A 17,145-nucleotide genomic window follows, 5' to 3' on the forward strand; every position below is an offset into this window, starting at 1 on the left:
CCAGAGGCATTATGGGTGTATCAGATGCCCTTTCGGGTAACCCCCCCTGCCGAGGCAGCTGTTGGGGGGTAAGGAGCTCAGGCTGGCACAGCCTCAGACTCCCTAAGACTCACTGAGCCATGTGACGATGCCCGGTCTCAGGCTCCTCATCTGTGAAATGGAGCCGCAACACCTACATCATAGGACTCCTGGTGAGCAAGAGATAAAGGTGATCATGAAATGTGCTGTAACAGATGTCTGGGTTTAGGAGTAAGATCAGGACGGTCACACGTAATAACCACGCCCCGAGGCCTGCTGGACCTTCAAGGGCAGCTCTGTTCCTGGAGGCTGAGCTCCCTGGCACGTCAGCCTCTGCAGAGCCCCTTTCCCGGAACATCTTGCCCCAGGCTCCCCTCCCTTTACAAACTCCTACTGATCTGGCCTCCATGAAAAGCGTCACCTCCCCTGAAGGCCCTTCCTGGACTACACCCCACCCAAATGTCTGGGTGACACACCCCTTCTCTGGGCAGTCCTCCACACATGCGTTGCCCCTTGAGCGCTGAAATTCCCTCGTTCACCAGCCCATCAGCCCTTGCCTTTTCCTCTGCAGCCGCCCCCTCCAGCTAAACTAGCAAGCTCCTGGAGTGTGGGGGCTGTGTCTTGTTTCTCGTTGTATTTCTAAGGTCTAGAACAGGGCCTCACATTTAACAGACACTCAAAATTTCAAAATCTGTTCAATGAAGGAAGACACAAACACGCCTTTTGGGTCATCAAAGACAGATTCATTTATGGCCCCAACAGTTTCAGTGCCAAGCATGTCTTACTAAAATTGAATTTCTCGAAAATTGGTAATCCAAATACAGTTTAAGTATAACATAGCTAGTCACAAACCACCCAGAGGCAGAGCATCAGTTCCTCCTAGAAGGGCTTAATAATTCATTGGCTCGCCTAAGAAAGTTCTCGAGAAACATTTGCTGAGTAAGTGGTCAACATAACATACCTTTCCTTGACCAGTGAGGGGACAGAATTAACTGCATAAATTCTCATTGCTCACCACAAGCTGACAAGTGGTCTACGTTTCATAAATTACAGGAACTGGGAACAGATCTTTTCCTCTTAAAAAAAAAAAATAGTGTCTAGAATGTTCAGGCCTGATGCCAGGAACTATGAGATGGTCAAGATTATCTAAAGTCTAGATTCTAGACAGCCCTGCCTTCAACTGTTTACAGCCTAATATTGGAAGGTAATAAACGGTGTACCACTCCCCACCTTAACCTTGGCTTCTGCTTACGTCTACAGTTTTGTGCTCTGTCTTCTGTACTTGAACTCGTCAATGAGAAGTTAATGAACTAAGAAGTCAGCCAAGCCCTAAACCAACAAGTGCCCTAAATATTGACTAGACTCCTCAGCCACAGACATTTCACAATGAATGATGGGGGGAAATTCAGTCTTACTGCAAACAGTGCTAGATTAAAATGTCACCCACAACACCATGGCAAGCAGCCGGGCCATTACGACTAGAAACTGTCACTTGGGCTAGTGTACTTTGTGTGCCTGATGCCCTCTGGGGTTGTTCGTCTCTCTGCAGAGATGACACAGGTTTGTGATGTCTTGGTTTTATCTTAGGCTGGAGGAAGAACAATGAGGTCTTCTATAAAGTTTTGGATGGCTGGTGTCAGGATAGCTGTCACCTTTTACAACACCCAGTGGACTCGGAGTACAAATGATGTGTTTCCTCCTCAGGGAAAAAAAGAAAAAACGGACAGAGAGAGGTCGAGTTTTTGTCCTATCTGGCTTCCATATGTCCCTCAGCCCTGTTTTATGGAAGAAGAAGGTTTGATGAGTCCAGAGCTAGGTGTGTGGAACAAGCTGAGCCAATGAGCTCCTTCCCTGGGAATTTAGAACCAAGAGCAATAGGTTCTGTGTTCAGTGTGACTGGTTTATAGACAGGACTTACAAACTCGGGACCTGGGGGTGGTGACCTCTGCCACATGGCCTGTGGAACAAAGAAAGCCAAAATGCAGTGAGGAAAAAGTAAAGGGGGAGAGGATGGAAAATGAGACAGAAAGTTCTGACAACATTTCATGGTCTTTTCTGAGACATGGCTACTCACTGGGATTCCAAGAGACTCTTCTGTATCCTCATAATAAATCCCCCTTTCTGCTTAAGTTGGCACAAAGTTGGTTTCTATTCCCAATTTGTAATTCCCAATTACATTTATTCTACTGCCAATTTGGCTTACTCTATTAGTGGAGCGATTCAAAGCTAAGACACAGACAATATTGTGGCAAATATAAACTGCATGAGGCATTTGATGAGAGGGGACATCGTGACACTACTGGTTAGGTAGAGTGGGGCCTACAAGGTTGCAGCCTGATGATTTCCCCACTTTATTGCTACATTTAATTGTTACAGGTCTTTGGTTTTGTCCAGAGGATATAATACAATATTGGTGCCAAGTCATTGTCAATACATTCTTGTGGAATGTATTGAGATCAGCGATTTGCTGGTAAGTGGTGCTGTGTGCGTTGGGGAGGAGAGGGAGGTAAGCCCTAATTCGTTGCATTTGGCAATTTTCAGGGCGTAAATACTCCATTCGTGGCCAATTTCAAGCTACCTACGTGAAGTCAGCACACGCAGAGTTGGAAGCAGCATACTGCTACAGAGTATTTCTACAATACACGTACAAAAGATGCAAATTACTTCAAGAGCATTCCATAAAACGAGCATGTAGTAAAATAATTAGGAAGTGATAAGTATTGAGTAAGTATTCATTACTTTTGTTTTAAATAGAATGTGTTTAATATATTCCAATTTATGCAATGTGTAATTTTTAATAACCTCTATTTAATAAATGCCTGTAAATTTGACCATCTACTTTTGCAAACTGGTACAAGCCGGTTCTAGCATAGCACTGATTAAGATGAATGCTGGTCAAATTCAAATACAGGTTTAAGGCCTGGTTAATATAATAGCTAATACAGAGTAATCTCACCTAACTCTTCATTGTTAGTGCTTGACACGACCCATCCATTTCTCCTGTTGTTATTCTAAGCCAGAACTTTCTGTTCTCCCTGGAAGCTGTTCTAAAATTTCACCCATCCTTCTTTCAAAAGAAGGGACGCCCCACCCTTTCCAAGCCTTCATCCCGCACCCTCAAGCTCCAGCTCCCAGCCATCTCTTCCGGGACGTCAGGTCATTAATTACAGTCAGCACATCCAAAACCGAACTCATTATTTTCTGCCTGAGCTTGCTCTTCCTCCCCCTTCTTCACCTATTTTACACCCTAACCACAAAGAACTATTTGTTCCCTATCTCATTTAATACCATCCCAATTCACTCTGTTTACCAAGGTGGAACTCTGAATGCAGCAGCTCCCAGCCTTAGCTGAATTCAGAAATACCTGCGCCTGAGTCCCACGGGGCAACGATTCAGACTTAATTGGTCGGAGGTGTGGCCTGGGCATTGGGGGAGGGGAGGCTTAAAAGAGTCCCAGGTGATTCTGATGTACAGCCAAGGTGCAAACCACTGCTTTAGGGTCATCCTTACCTACTCCCTCTTAGCATTTATTATTTTTAATTGGCTGCCAAAGACCAGTCAATCCTGCCTCCCAAATGTCTCCCAATCCCACTGCAAATCTCCTTTTCTATTGTCCTCGCTCCATCACTCCCTTACCTGGACCACCATCATTGCTCCTTGACTGGTCTCCCTGCAGTCAATCCTTCCTCCTCTGGAACCTCTTCAACATCGTCTTACACTTACCAGAGAGATCTTTCCAAAATACAGGTCTGGTCATGCCTTAACACCCACTGAGAAGCCATTATAGTGGCAAGATTTTGCACCACAATATTTAGATGTAAGAAACATCGCATCTCATTATTATCTTTCTCAATCAAATTAAAATGACTTTGAGCATCCATTTTCCGGAAGAGTGGCTTATTACTGAAGATCTTCTTTCCTAGAATTATACAAGAATCCCAGGGGGCCTCAGTAGGCAAGAAAATGTGGGGAAAGCTCTTCTGGGTCCATCTTGGCCACTCACTGCTGAGATGATCTTTACCCAACTCGTGAGGCAATTCCATCCCCTCTGATTCAAGCAGGTCACAAAGACCTTTCACCCAGACTTCTGTGTCAGTGTCTAGGTCTGGCCTCCCTGGCTCAGCACATAGCCATCTTCAGTTTGGGACACCATGTGCCAATGGTTGCTCATGACCCCCTATACCTGAACACGCAGTCCCTTACCTGTCTTGGGGAAAATGACTTCCCTCTCCCAGAGGGACCAGTTTCAAAGTTCAACACAAGGTCCTGGTTGCTGAAGGGCTCCTGGCCTGGCAGCTTGCAGCAATCCGTTTAGCACAAAGGAGAATCTGAGCAGGTTGCATCCCTGGGCAGGGCTCCCTCTTCCCCAGAGAGAGTGTGGGGCCAGCCCTGCCCGTGCAGGTAGCACGACTCTCCCTTTCCTAGGCTTTGTTATGGACTCACCCATTGTCTTATCAACACATTCCTCTTTTACTTCACCCTGTGGAGTTGCAAAATAATAGCAGGAAGGTGTGGTTCGTCAATGATTAAACAACCTATTGTTGGTCACGTTCTTGGAGAATCTAGCATCAGCGCAAGAAGAGCTCACAGGATCTGGGAGTTTGGGGGGAGTGTCTCTACTCGATTCAGCTGGTCCCTCAGCAGGCTCTCGGCCACTTCTAGCCACTCTTCCTGGGTGTGCAGGGAACGTTGTGAGTTACCTGTAGTTTGCCAAGCATGCACACTTTTGTGGCCTCCATAACTTCGCTCATGCAGATCTGTGCCCCCAATACCTCCCCTCCTCCTGTCTGTACCTGGTGAGCTCCCATTCTTTCACAGGATGCTTAAATGCCATCTTCTCTAACAATCTTCCAAAATCATCTCCCAAACACTTGACTCCTACCTCCATCAGGTTACTAACACTATACATGTTGCTTCACCTCCCGCAGACCCAAACACACACCTCATGCTTAGCTGATGGATAGAAATTGTGTTTTCCTCTAGCATCTTTCACAAGTCAGGGATATGTCAGACGGATTCTAAATTCCTAGAATTTTAGAGCTATAAGATGCTACCATTGAATAGGTTCTTGTCTGGCACAGGAAAGATTCCAGAGCGAACCATAGTACGATGGAAGTAGATTTATTAAGGGAGATATACACTCCATACATAGACTGCGGTCCATCTCACAAGTAGGGATAAATTGGGAGTTTGAGATTTGCAGATACTAACTTCTATACATAAAATAGATAAACAACAAGTTTCTACTGTATAGCACAGGGAACTCTATTCAATATCTTGTAGTAACCTATTATGGAAAAGAATATGAAAACGAATATATGTATGTATATGTATGCATGAAACATTATGCTGTACACCAGAAATGGGCACAACTTTGTAAACTGATTATACTTCAAATAAAAAAGAAGGGAGAAAAGCCATGAGGAGTCGGGGTGGTTAGTTTTTATGGGCCAGGTAATTTCATATGCTAATGAGTGGGAGGATTATTCCAACTACTTTAGGGAAGGGGCTGGGATTTCCAGGAATTTGGGGGACTCCGCCCACTTTTTGGCCTTTTCCTGTCAGCCTGGGAACTGTCATGGTGCCTGTGGCTGTGCCATGAAGCTCAAGGTCTACTGGAGGTCGAATCTTCTGCCATCTTGGTTCTAACCTCAATGGCTGTGTCATTCTTTTCATGGTTGTGCCCTGCCCCCTTCCCTCCTGTCTCAAAGGGACCTTGGGGGTCATCCAATCCAGTGGTTTTCAAACTATTTTAGTTCTGACATCCCTCTTCAAACAAAGTTACATGGAAACTCAATGTTTAAATAGATGAGAACAGAGAAAATCTAATTAAAATAGGGGAGCAGGTGGTGCCTAGAGAGGCACACAGATCCCCCTCTGCAGGTCAAAATCGAAAACCCACAGATCTCACCCAATGCCTTCATTTTGCTGATGGAACAACCATGGTCGGGGAACATTTCTATTACATGGAAATCTACTCCACCCTGCATCTTTAAAAAGTTGTCACTTTACTCTCTCCAGTTTTCTAGAATTGTCACAGCCTCACAAGAAGAGTCAATGGCCCATTTTTAAAGCCCTTGTAGAATGAACGATTTCCTTTGCCACGTTTTATGCATCCTATTAACCAATTCTTCAAGGAAGGTGTTTACAGGCAAGTTATTACCGTGTCAAGACTGCAGAAACATGTATAGCAATTATCTGTGGGGTTTTTTTTATTGCTTAAATTTTTTTCCCCCTATAATACTGTGTGGGTGTTTGTAAAATTAAGCACCTTGAGTTGGTGCCACATGGCTCTGCCAGTGTGCCTCAGTGAGCAGTTCCAACCTGCAAAAAGACTCTTCCAGGCTGAAGACACTCGGGAAGTACCTGCAGTCTCTTATTACAAGGTCTAGTTTGATTTTTGTTGTTGTTTTTAAACAATCCAGGAAGTGGACCAAAGCACTCCCTTCCTTTAAAAGCCACTGTGCATTGAGATGCAACTTTGAGGGAGGAAGTATTCGCTTATTCTTAATCAGGTCTTGGGTACTTTTAAATTATAAGGAAAGTCATTGGAAATTCTCAGGGCAGATCACAGTTGCCTCACAGTAAATGCATATTGTGAATTCCTGCAGAGAGGATATTGTCAATTGTATGATTTCCACAACTCTTTACATCTGACCCTTCCCCTCCTTTCCACCATCACCACCTGCTTCGTCACGCCTCACCATCTCTTGCAAGTAGCATTGCTGTCCATCCTGTTTCAACCCCTTCAGACCCAGCTTTGAGCTAGAGAGGACTTCTGCAAATGTGTTAGAGACTCCTGGGAAAGGGTGGCGACCAAAAGGGGCTTCTGGGGTGCTGATCTTGTTCTGTTTCTTAATTTGGGTTCTTGGTGACACGGATGTGTGCACATTGTGAAGATTCCTGAATCTGTGTACTGATGCTTTGTAACGCTTTTCTGTCTTTGAGCATTACTTCATGCATTACCATAGCTGGTTTATTTGTCCCGTTAGACTCTCTGTGATCCAAGGATGCTTATTTCATCATCTTTGTATCCCGGCATCTAGCACACAGTAGTTATTCTATCAACTACTGTTGGATGTTACAGGAATAAATAAATAAATGAATCAATGGAATTGAAGACTCGGGTTACAGGGCTCTAGGATTTTCCTTGGGCTGGATGATTCGATATACAAGAATGGAGTTATGAAAACTGGGGGAGTGGGTGGAGTGGAGGCCATGTACTAGTCCTGGAGGTGGGAAGTTTGTTTAGAAGTGTTGTGTTCAGACAGGAAGAAGGCCTGAGTGAAGTGAGGTGCCCGTAGATCACCTGCCAGCGCAAGTCACACTGGCATCACCATGCCTTGCTCTGCTTCAGGCCAGTTTTTCTTGTTGACTTATTTTTTTTAATGAAAGAAATATCTATTTATTTATTGGGTTTTTTTGGTGGGGGAGGAGGTAATTAGGTCTATTTAATTAAATTTTTTTTTAATGGGGGTACTGGGGATTGAACCCAGGACCTGCAGGCTGAGCACGCTCTCTAACACTTGACCTATGTGCTTCCCCCTCTTGTTGACTTTCCTATTTTGGTTTCTGGGACTTCCATCCTCCCGGTCACAAAGGTATTAAAACTCTTTTTTCTCTCCTTTTTTGTCCCCTCCACCTTTGATTTGCTGCAAACTAAATGTTTCTCAAATCAACCCTCTTTCTCTTTCCCTCACTAGCCCCCTCTCAAGACTCTCTTGGATCCTTAGTCTAACAGTTCCTGCCTGGTCTCCCAATGAGGACTTCCTGTGAAATGGAGCCAATAATGGAAATGAACTGATTTTTGGGAAAAAAAAAAAAAAAAAAGGAAGAAAGAAAAAGAAAAAAAGAAAAGAAAAAAGGCTGGAGGGAAGATTCATTAAAAGATTACAGGGATGACCTACAAAACCTCAAAAAAAAAAAAAAAAAAAAAAGGCTACAGTTAAGGAAAAGAAAAGTTACCGAGGCTCATTTGCTGCCCTTTTCTGTGCACATCTTGGTGATTTTAGTCTCCACATCTTTCTCCTGTTCCTCAGACCTCACGGTGGGAATCATGGCATTGACCCACAGCCGAAGTTTTACATCTGCTTCTAAGGGACCACATTGAACAGGGATGAGAAACTCCCAGGCTAAACTCCTATTTTTCATGCAAGGGACTCTGATTAGTCCCCTGGGTCAGGCCTCTACCCTGGGACCATTCAGCTGGGTTCTGGGGACAGCATCCCACTGCGCCAAAGACTGTCCTGATCAACCACCATTGCCACGTGGAAGGGGCAGGGCCATTTCCAGAGAAAAGGAGTTGGATATACAACCCAAATGAGACAGGAAGGAAGGGGGCAGGGCACAGCCATTCAAGGAATGACGCTGCAATTAACATCAAAATGGTGGAAGATTCAACCCCCAGTTGGCCTTGAGGCTCAAGATGGCAGGAGATTTGACTTCTAGTAGACCTTGAGCTTCATTACACGCCCATTGTAATACATTAGCATGGTGAATATCATGCCCACAGGCGCCATGTCAACTCCAAGGCCAACCATAAAAGGTCAAAGAGTGGGCAATGGCCAACTTCCTGGGATCCCAGCCCCTTCCCTAGGGTAGTTAAAATGGCCCTCCCACTTGTTAGCATATGAAGCTACCAAGCCCATAAAAAGTGACTGCCTCTCGCTCCCTCATCTTTCAGAGATGGCCCACACTCTGTCTATGGAGTGTGTACCTACTTTCACTCTAATCTAAGCACCCAACCCCAACACTTCGTGGCCTTTCTCTTGCCTTTTGAAACAGCCTACACTCTATGCAGAAAGTATCTCTCTAGATAAATCTACCTTTACTCAACTGGCTCGCTCTTGAATTCATTCCTGTGTGAAGCCAAGGACCCACACTTGGCGGGGCACGTCCCAGGGGCTCCACTGAGATCTGGGACACGGCCCTCCTCACGCCCTACACCCGTTTTTCCTGCATCACAAGGATGAATTTACACCTTTGGCCTTGAATCCGCCTCGCAGGCTGCCATAGGGCTATCCTTCCCAAAAGAGAGCACTGATCAAGTCACTTTTCACATAGCAATTTGACCTCAGCTGCAAGGTCACCCCCACCTGTGGTCCTGCTGCTGGGCAAACTATAGCTGCCCTATAGTGAGACCAAATGAAGTGGGTGTGGTCTAAAGGCCTGGCCATTGCAACTTGACCTGGGACAGCACTGCCAGGCACTATTCCTTGCAGAATTCCCCACCCCATTGGCTAAGGCTTTGTCAAAGCTGCATTGTAATTTCACTTCTTCCTCTGTCCTTCCTACTTCCTCTCCCTTAATCTCTAATACACTTTGTCTCTGTTTCTGCTTCCAAGAAGCCAAGCTTTGACAATTGCACGTATCCTTCTGCCCACCTTGATTTCCCATTTCCTACCATCTCTTCCTGCCTCAATTCATCCTACCCTTCAGATGCCACCTCTTCTGAGAAGCCTTGCCTAGTTACCCCAATCAGATGTGCTCTCTGCATCCCACAATCTGTTGCCACCTTGGATGGTGTGCCTGTGTCATTGAACTTGCCTCATTCTCCCCAATATGGCAGCTATCTGTGAGCCTTTCTACCCTACCTGCCATCTTCCCTATAACACACACTAATCAGTAAGCCCATGGAGTGTGACATCCTTTTTTTTTTTTTTTAACCCTTCTCTTCAATGCTCTGCTCAGTACATGGTCAATCCTCAATGAGTGGTTGTTAATGTTGCCAAACCCTTGGGAGAATCAGGCAGTAAATAAATACAAACCACCAACGCTCTCTGAAAACAATTTTTTTTTACCTTGAACAAGCCAGCATGGAAATAAATTTTAAAGTTTGCAAAATTGTTGAATCTCTGCTACTAGTCTAGAAGCTCATTAAACAACAGAATGTATCTTACCAGGGTATTCATATCCCTTCCAAGCACAATTTTAGGCAAGTGCAAGATAGGGCATAAACTTACTGGATCCAGGGTCACATCTTGACTCCGTCACTGACATCTGCATGACCTTGAGCCATTCACTTCACTCACTGAACCATTTTTTTTTTCATCTGTAAAATGGGAATGATACCTGCCTCATAGCATTGTTAAGGGACTAAATGAGATAACTAACTCATATAAAGTACAGTGTCTGGGTCAGGTACAGATTTGATAACAATTACCAAACTGTTAACTTTATTCATTATTATTCTCAGTTAATCTTATTTCTTTTAAAGGGTGTTCTACAATGTTTACTAGATGAATGAGTGAAGACAAAGAAGGGAGGAGAAAGAAAACGACTTAGAGAAAAAACTTACTTAGACATTCGCTGAAAGTAGAGACCAGGAGTCAAAGGATAAGATGCCAAGTCTGGTCAATTTCATAACTGTTTCATCCTACTTATAAATGAGAAGGGCTGAGAGTCTGCCCACAGCAGATATTCAGTAAATGGAACTCTTCCAGAGACAGAAATGGGAGAGAAGGTAAAGGAAATGGATCTGTCTTAAGACTAGGGCAACTGTTCTCAGACCGTTTGGTCTAAGGATCGCTTTACATCCTTAAAAATTATCAAGGATCCTAAGAACTTTTGTTTATGTGAGCTGTATCTGTTGATATCTACAGCATTAAAAATTAGAACTGAAAACATTTAAAAATATTTATTGTTTTATTCTTTTAAAAAACAACAGTAACAAACCCACTACAGGTTAACATAAATAATATCACTTATGGAAAATAACTATACTTTCCACACACATGATGGTGAGAAGAGTGACTTCTGCAAATACCTTTGATGTCTGGCTAACAGAAGACAGCTGGATTCTCATCTCTGCTTCTGCATTCTGTCTGTGACATGCTGTTTTGGTTGATGTATATGTAGAAAATCCAGCCTCACACAGATATGTAGATGGAGAAGGGAGGAGGATTTTAAAAGCCTTTTCAGATAATTGTGGCTATTCCTCTTCGCTACCGCTCTAAAACTCATTAAGTGATAGTTTCTTAAAGGTTAGTTGCAATGTGAATTATGAAACTGCGTCTACGAACCTTTCCCACTCACTGTGTTAGTATTAAAATACATATACTTTGAATGGGTCATTTGACTCACATGTGATTTTGCAACCTTTTGTTTTGGTCATTTGGAAAATATTGGCTCACTGAGTTCTACAGATCTTCCAAATGTTGACCCTAGTTCATCATATAATATCAAAGAAAAATCACACTTGTTAATATCGCCAAGAATCTCATCAGGAAAGTCTTTAAGTGTCTGTAAGCTGTCAAGTTCCCGATGGCAAATACAGGTTTTTCCAAACTTGTAGTTTTCCATTAAAACCTTGAATCTGATCATTGGCAACAAATGCTATCAGTTGTTTTTCTTACAGTGACTGGCTGACTTTGTTTATATTTAAGAGAATGTCTGCCAAATGTTCAAGTCTCAATAGCCACCTTTGTCAGTCTGAAGTTCTTTCAAGCAAAAATGTGGTTTCAGGGGAAAAATAGAGAATTCAGTTTGCAACTCAAAACAACTGTACTTCTCCTTGAGATGACCACTGTTCTTCAGTATTTAGTAAAAGAGCTTTATTTGTACTTTCCACTTCATCATACAGGATAGTATTGATTTTTTCAAAAATTTATTTATGTTTTTAAGCTTTTTGAGGGGTGATTAGTTTTATTTATTTATCTTTTTTTTAATGGAGGTTCTGGGGATTGAACCCAGGATCTTGTGCATGCTAAGCACACACTCTACCACTGAGCTGTACCCTCCCCACCAACATCATGTAAGATACTATTAAAAAGACAGGTACTCAAGAGTCAAGATTTATAAAAGTAATATTTTTACTGCTTCATTAAATACACTCTTAAGTGAATCTGGCTCTTCTTTTCTTTTCTTTCCAAACTGAGAGTGCAGAGTGGTGAAAAATGCAATGTCTATAAGTACAATTCGGTGCCACTGCCTTAATTCATGCTAAGGTGCCTGCAGTGATACCCATCATTGTTTCTGCATCATCCATGCAAGTGTTAACCTGAAGAAAAAAGCCAACTGGTAATATTATGTGTTATATATAACACACACACACACATATATATATGAACAATGGCTCAGTTATACATATATATTCCTTTTTATAGTCTTTTTCCTTATAAGCTATTACAAGGTATTGAACATAGTGATACCGTATGGTATTTTTCTTTCTCTTTCTGGCTTACTTCACTTGGTATGACAGTCTCCAGGTCCATCCATATTGCTGCAAATGGCATTATTTTATTCTTTTTTATGGCTGAGTAATATTCCATTATATCTATATCTATATCTATATCTATAGCTATAGCTATAGCTATAGCTATAGCTATAGCTATAGCTATATATCTATCTCACAACTTCCTGGTAATATTATGAAAATAGTCTTGGCAGATGCTGTGGAATGGGCTTGGGGATCAACAAGGGTCCACGAACCACACTCTGTAACAGCTGGACTAGAGGGATGAATCTGAGAAAACAATAAATCATAACTCAAGGCTTAGAGGAGGGATTTGGGAAACTACAGGGAGGCGTAAAGACAGAGTTCCTGGAAGGGACAAGAGCAAACCCCTATGGTTGGCAGATTTCATAACTGAAGGTTATCTTTAATGATGTACCCAGCTTGTTTAACTCTGGAGTTGGTCATTTTATTTCACAGGTGCATTTTTTTTTAAATTGAAGTATAGTTGGTTTACAATGTTGTGTTAGTTTCTGGTGTACAGCACAGTGATTCAGGTATATATATATATATATATATATATATATATATATATATATATATTCCTTTTTATATTCTTTTTCCTTATAAGCTATTATGAGGTATTGAATATAGTTCCCTGTGCTATACAGTAGGACCTTGTAGTTTATCTATTTTATAAATAGTATTTAATATCTGCAAATCCTGAGCTCCCCATTTTTCCCTTCCTCTCTCCCGCTCCATAACCATAAGTTTATTCTCTGTGTCTATGAGTCTGTTTCTGTTTTGTAAATAAGTTCATTTGTGTCATTTTTTAAACATTCCACATATAAGTGATATCATATGATATTTTTCTTTCTCTTTCTGGCTTACTTCACTTAGTATGATGGTCTCCAGGTCCATCCATGTTGCTGCAAATGGCATTGTTTCATTCTTTCTTATGGCTGAGTAGCATTCCATTGTATACGTATACCACAACTTCTTTATGCAATCATTTGTCAGTGGATCTCTGGTGAACTTTTAATTTTAAAATTATTTCAAATTTACAGAAATTGAGAGTTCCCATATACTCCGCCACCCATTTCCCCCTATGATTAGCATTTTACATTAGTATAGTATGCTTGTTACATATGATGAACCAATATTGATACATTATTATTAAAGTCTCTACTTTATTCAGATTTCCTTAGTGTTTATCTAACATCTTCTTTTCTGTTCCAAGATTCCATTCAGGATTTCACGTTGCATTTAGTTGTCATGTCTCCTTAGGCTCCTTCTGGGCTGTGACAATTCTGGTCATTTTTTAACACTCCCCTCCTCTATATGACAAAATTTTTTCCAATAACAATAATTAAATAAAACAAATAATAGTAATGGACAGAAAAAAAAAGCAATCAGGAAAAAACTTTCTTTTATTGAACTTCATCTATACAGTCATGTCAGGGAAAAATGAATAAATATCATAACACAAAAGAGGGAAAAAATAAATGAGCGATACTTCTTAATTACATCAGTGTCTCTTTTTTTACGAGGAAAAAGCTTATAATTACTTCACTTTGTTTTGTTTTGGGGGGTAATTAGGTTTATTTATTTATTTAGATGGGGGTACTGGGGATTGAACGCAGGACCTCAGGCACGCTAAGCATTCGCTGTACCACTGAGCTATCCCCTCTGCTTATATCTACTTATTAATCTCTTGTAGTAATAAATAATATCACTGTAGTTTGTTTTCTTCATTTGTCCTTTAGTTTTTAAACACAACAATTTCAAAAGATGAATACATTTAAAATATAAGATATTAAAAAATCATTCAAACATTTTATGTGTGAGCTATAATTTCTGCTTATTATATAAAAATATTCCATCTCACAGTTCTTAATTCTGTTTCAATATTTTACATTTTAAACACAAAAGCTCCACGTGATATAGAATGACAGAATTGAAGTAGCTCGTTCTAACAGTCACTGTGCTCTTATTCTTTGTTGCAAATGTTCTGTTTAAATGCAGGAAGATGTAGAACCACAAGGGCTGGAGACATGAATTGGGTCCAAAATGGGCTCAAGATGGATTCTGACCAGAACGCACGTAGCTGAGTTTGCTCGTGTGTGAGGAAACCATAGAACGAAGAGTTCCCCAAATTAACTTCCATGTAGAATACAATGTTTATTAAGGGATATGTAATCATAATGCCAATGTTAAGGGTTTATTTGTTTATTTATAATTAAAATTCAACAATAAACTGCTGCAATCATTTAGAACTTAGACCAAAAAAAGATTTTTTTTTCAGGGAGGATTATTTCCTCATGGACATTGTTTCGAATTGCCAGTCCATCATGCTAGTACAAAGCAAAGGGGTTCTTAGAAGATTTCATTTTTGGTTTTAAGTTCTCTAGAAAGGATCCGCCCCTTTATTGCCTGTATTTACCCAGGGAAAAACTGCTCCCAACACTGGTTCTTATTATGCCCCTGTTTTTATGAGAACTTGAAGGCTTGTGACCAGCCTTCAGTGCTCTGCCCTTTACCTCTTTTTTACTTTATTATTTTTATTTTTTACTTTAATATTAATTATTATTATTTATAACGTTAGGTCACAGAGGCATTTGGGGGGAGGTAACATTTGCTTTCCTGCCGTTCATCAATTCTGTTATGTACATCATTTTCTCATTATAACACCACTGAAATTGAGACACCTATGGCAGTCAATGGCATCTTACAATTGCCCTTGGGCAGATGGGGGTCGCGGCGCAGCTGGCCCTGCCCACGCATGTGTGATCTTGGTGATCGTTTCCCGTGGCCCATTAGACTGATGCCAACCGTCAATGTCTCTGTCCACAAATCATTTAAAAACCACTCGGGGAAGGACCATGAGCCCTGCTTTTTGTTTGAAAACCTCTATTGACACCTTCTGGGTAGATCAACTAATGGAATGGGAGGCAGGGGCTTGGGAGAAAACCCCGGAAGCCGTCACGGAGCCCTCTTTGAGGACACGCTGCCTCGCTAAGGCTCTTGGTGGCAGAGAGGACCATATTGTGCGGAAAACACAGACATCAACTATTCTTGGTTGACAAGTGATGCAGGAACGCTGGCTGTGGAATGTGAAGATATTTCAGGAATACCTTAGCCAATCTATTTGTTTTTCTTTCCCTTTTTACATATGAGTGATATGTAATAAAAGTAAATGTCTAAATGAGTCTGAGAGAGCTCTTTGAATACGTATAAAATGAAAAATCTAAGGGATAAGAAAGCTTTGTGTCCGTTTATTTGGCAACTTTTTTTTGCTCATTCTTAGTGATACATGAAGCGATGGGTGTATCTTAAAATTGATGGTCGGGGGAGGGTATAGCTCAGTGGTGGAACGCATGCTTAGTTAGCATGCAGGAGGTCCTGGGTTCAATCCCCAGTACCTCCATTAAACAAACAAACAAACAAACCTCATTACCTCCCCCACCAATAAATAAATTTAAAAAATAAAAATAAATGGATGGTATCTTAGGTTTGATGAATTACGGTGGTGGCATTTGCATTTAGGGACACCTGAGGTTTTTGAAACATGGCCTTTCTGAGTGAAGAGACTCATCATATTTGATTCTTGTTTCTTTCCTTTTTGTCTTCTTCTCAATACAAACATACGCACCTGCATCAGGAAAGAGAAAAACAATTCAGAAATGAACAAGGCCCCCCACACAGTCCCCCAGACATACCATTGTAAACAGAATAGTGCCTGTTCTTTCAAAATAAACTAAAATGTTTGAAAATATATTTAATTTTGAAGTATTTGCTACTTATAAAAGAATATATATAATGTATATGTAAGTTGTGAAGCATAAAACCGATAACCATGAAGCTGTCTCCCACTTTGAGAATGACAGCCTTCCGACAGCATTGTGTTTTCTCGAACACTCCTTCCCGATCTCATCCCCCAGTTTCCCCACCAGGAAAATTGATTTTGTTGTTGCCACTTCTCTTGCTTTCAGGATAATTTTAGCCTATATGTGTGATTTCCTAAACAATGTATTCTTTTTTGTTTTCTTGCCTTCGAACATTAAAAAACAGTATTATATTGTATATATATTCTTCTGCAACATGCTTTCTGCATTCAGCATTATATTTATGAGATTCACCGATATGAATGCCTATAATTCAGGGTTTCTCAGCCTTAACACTGTTGATACGCTGGCTGGATAATTTTTTTTGCTGTAGGGGGCTGTGCAATGGATGTTAGAGCCTGGCACACAGTAGCTTCTCAATAAATGTTCTTTCTCTCTCAGGGAGTTGCACATCCAGCAATCAACGCTGAATGAATGAACGAATGAACGAATGAACGAAGCGTTTACTCTCCTGAGGGAATCTTCTTAGGGCTTCTGCTGCCCTAGCTCAGCATTCCTGGCTTGGTTCTTTCACTTAGGCTTTGAATTCCAACTGGATCTGAACTAAATGGTGACTTTTCGACACAGCTCATCTCCCTGTGGGAAGCCACAAGCAATCAGGAGCGTACTTGACCCATCCAAAGAAGGTAGCTTCTGGTCAGCTCCATCTAAGTATCAAAGGCCAGAATCTTCTGATTTTCAAGAGAATCCCCGATTCTGGGTTCAATGGCTATCTTCTGATATTTAAACATTGGCAACGAGTTTTTTTTTTTTTTTTTTTTTTTTTAACATCACATAGGACTAATTAGACATGCCTAAAGGTTGGCTTTGGACCACAAGTAGCCTGTTTGCAGCTTTTGCTTCCAGCCAGGCACCATGGTCCTGCTTTCATGTGACCATGGAGGTAATGGCTCTTGGCCTTGAGAATAGGACTGTCACCCAGGGCCAGTAGGACCCTTCCCACTGTTCCCCCCGAAGAACATTTTTGTGGTTTTAAAAAAAGTCTCCAATTAAAAAAAAAAAAAGTTCTCCAGGCTAAAAACTAAGAGCAAGGGAGGGAAGCCAACATTT

This window comes from Camelus bactrianus, chromosome 6 (genome assembly GCF_048773025.1).
Source record: "Camelus bactrianus isolate YW-2024 breed Bactrian camel chromosome 6, ASM4877302v1, whole genome shotgun sequence".
NCBI classification, from domain to species: domain Eukaryota; kingdom Metazoa; phylum Chordata; class Mammalia; order Artiodactyla; family Camelidae; genus Camelus; species Camelus bactrianus.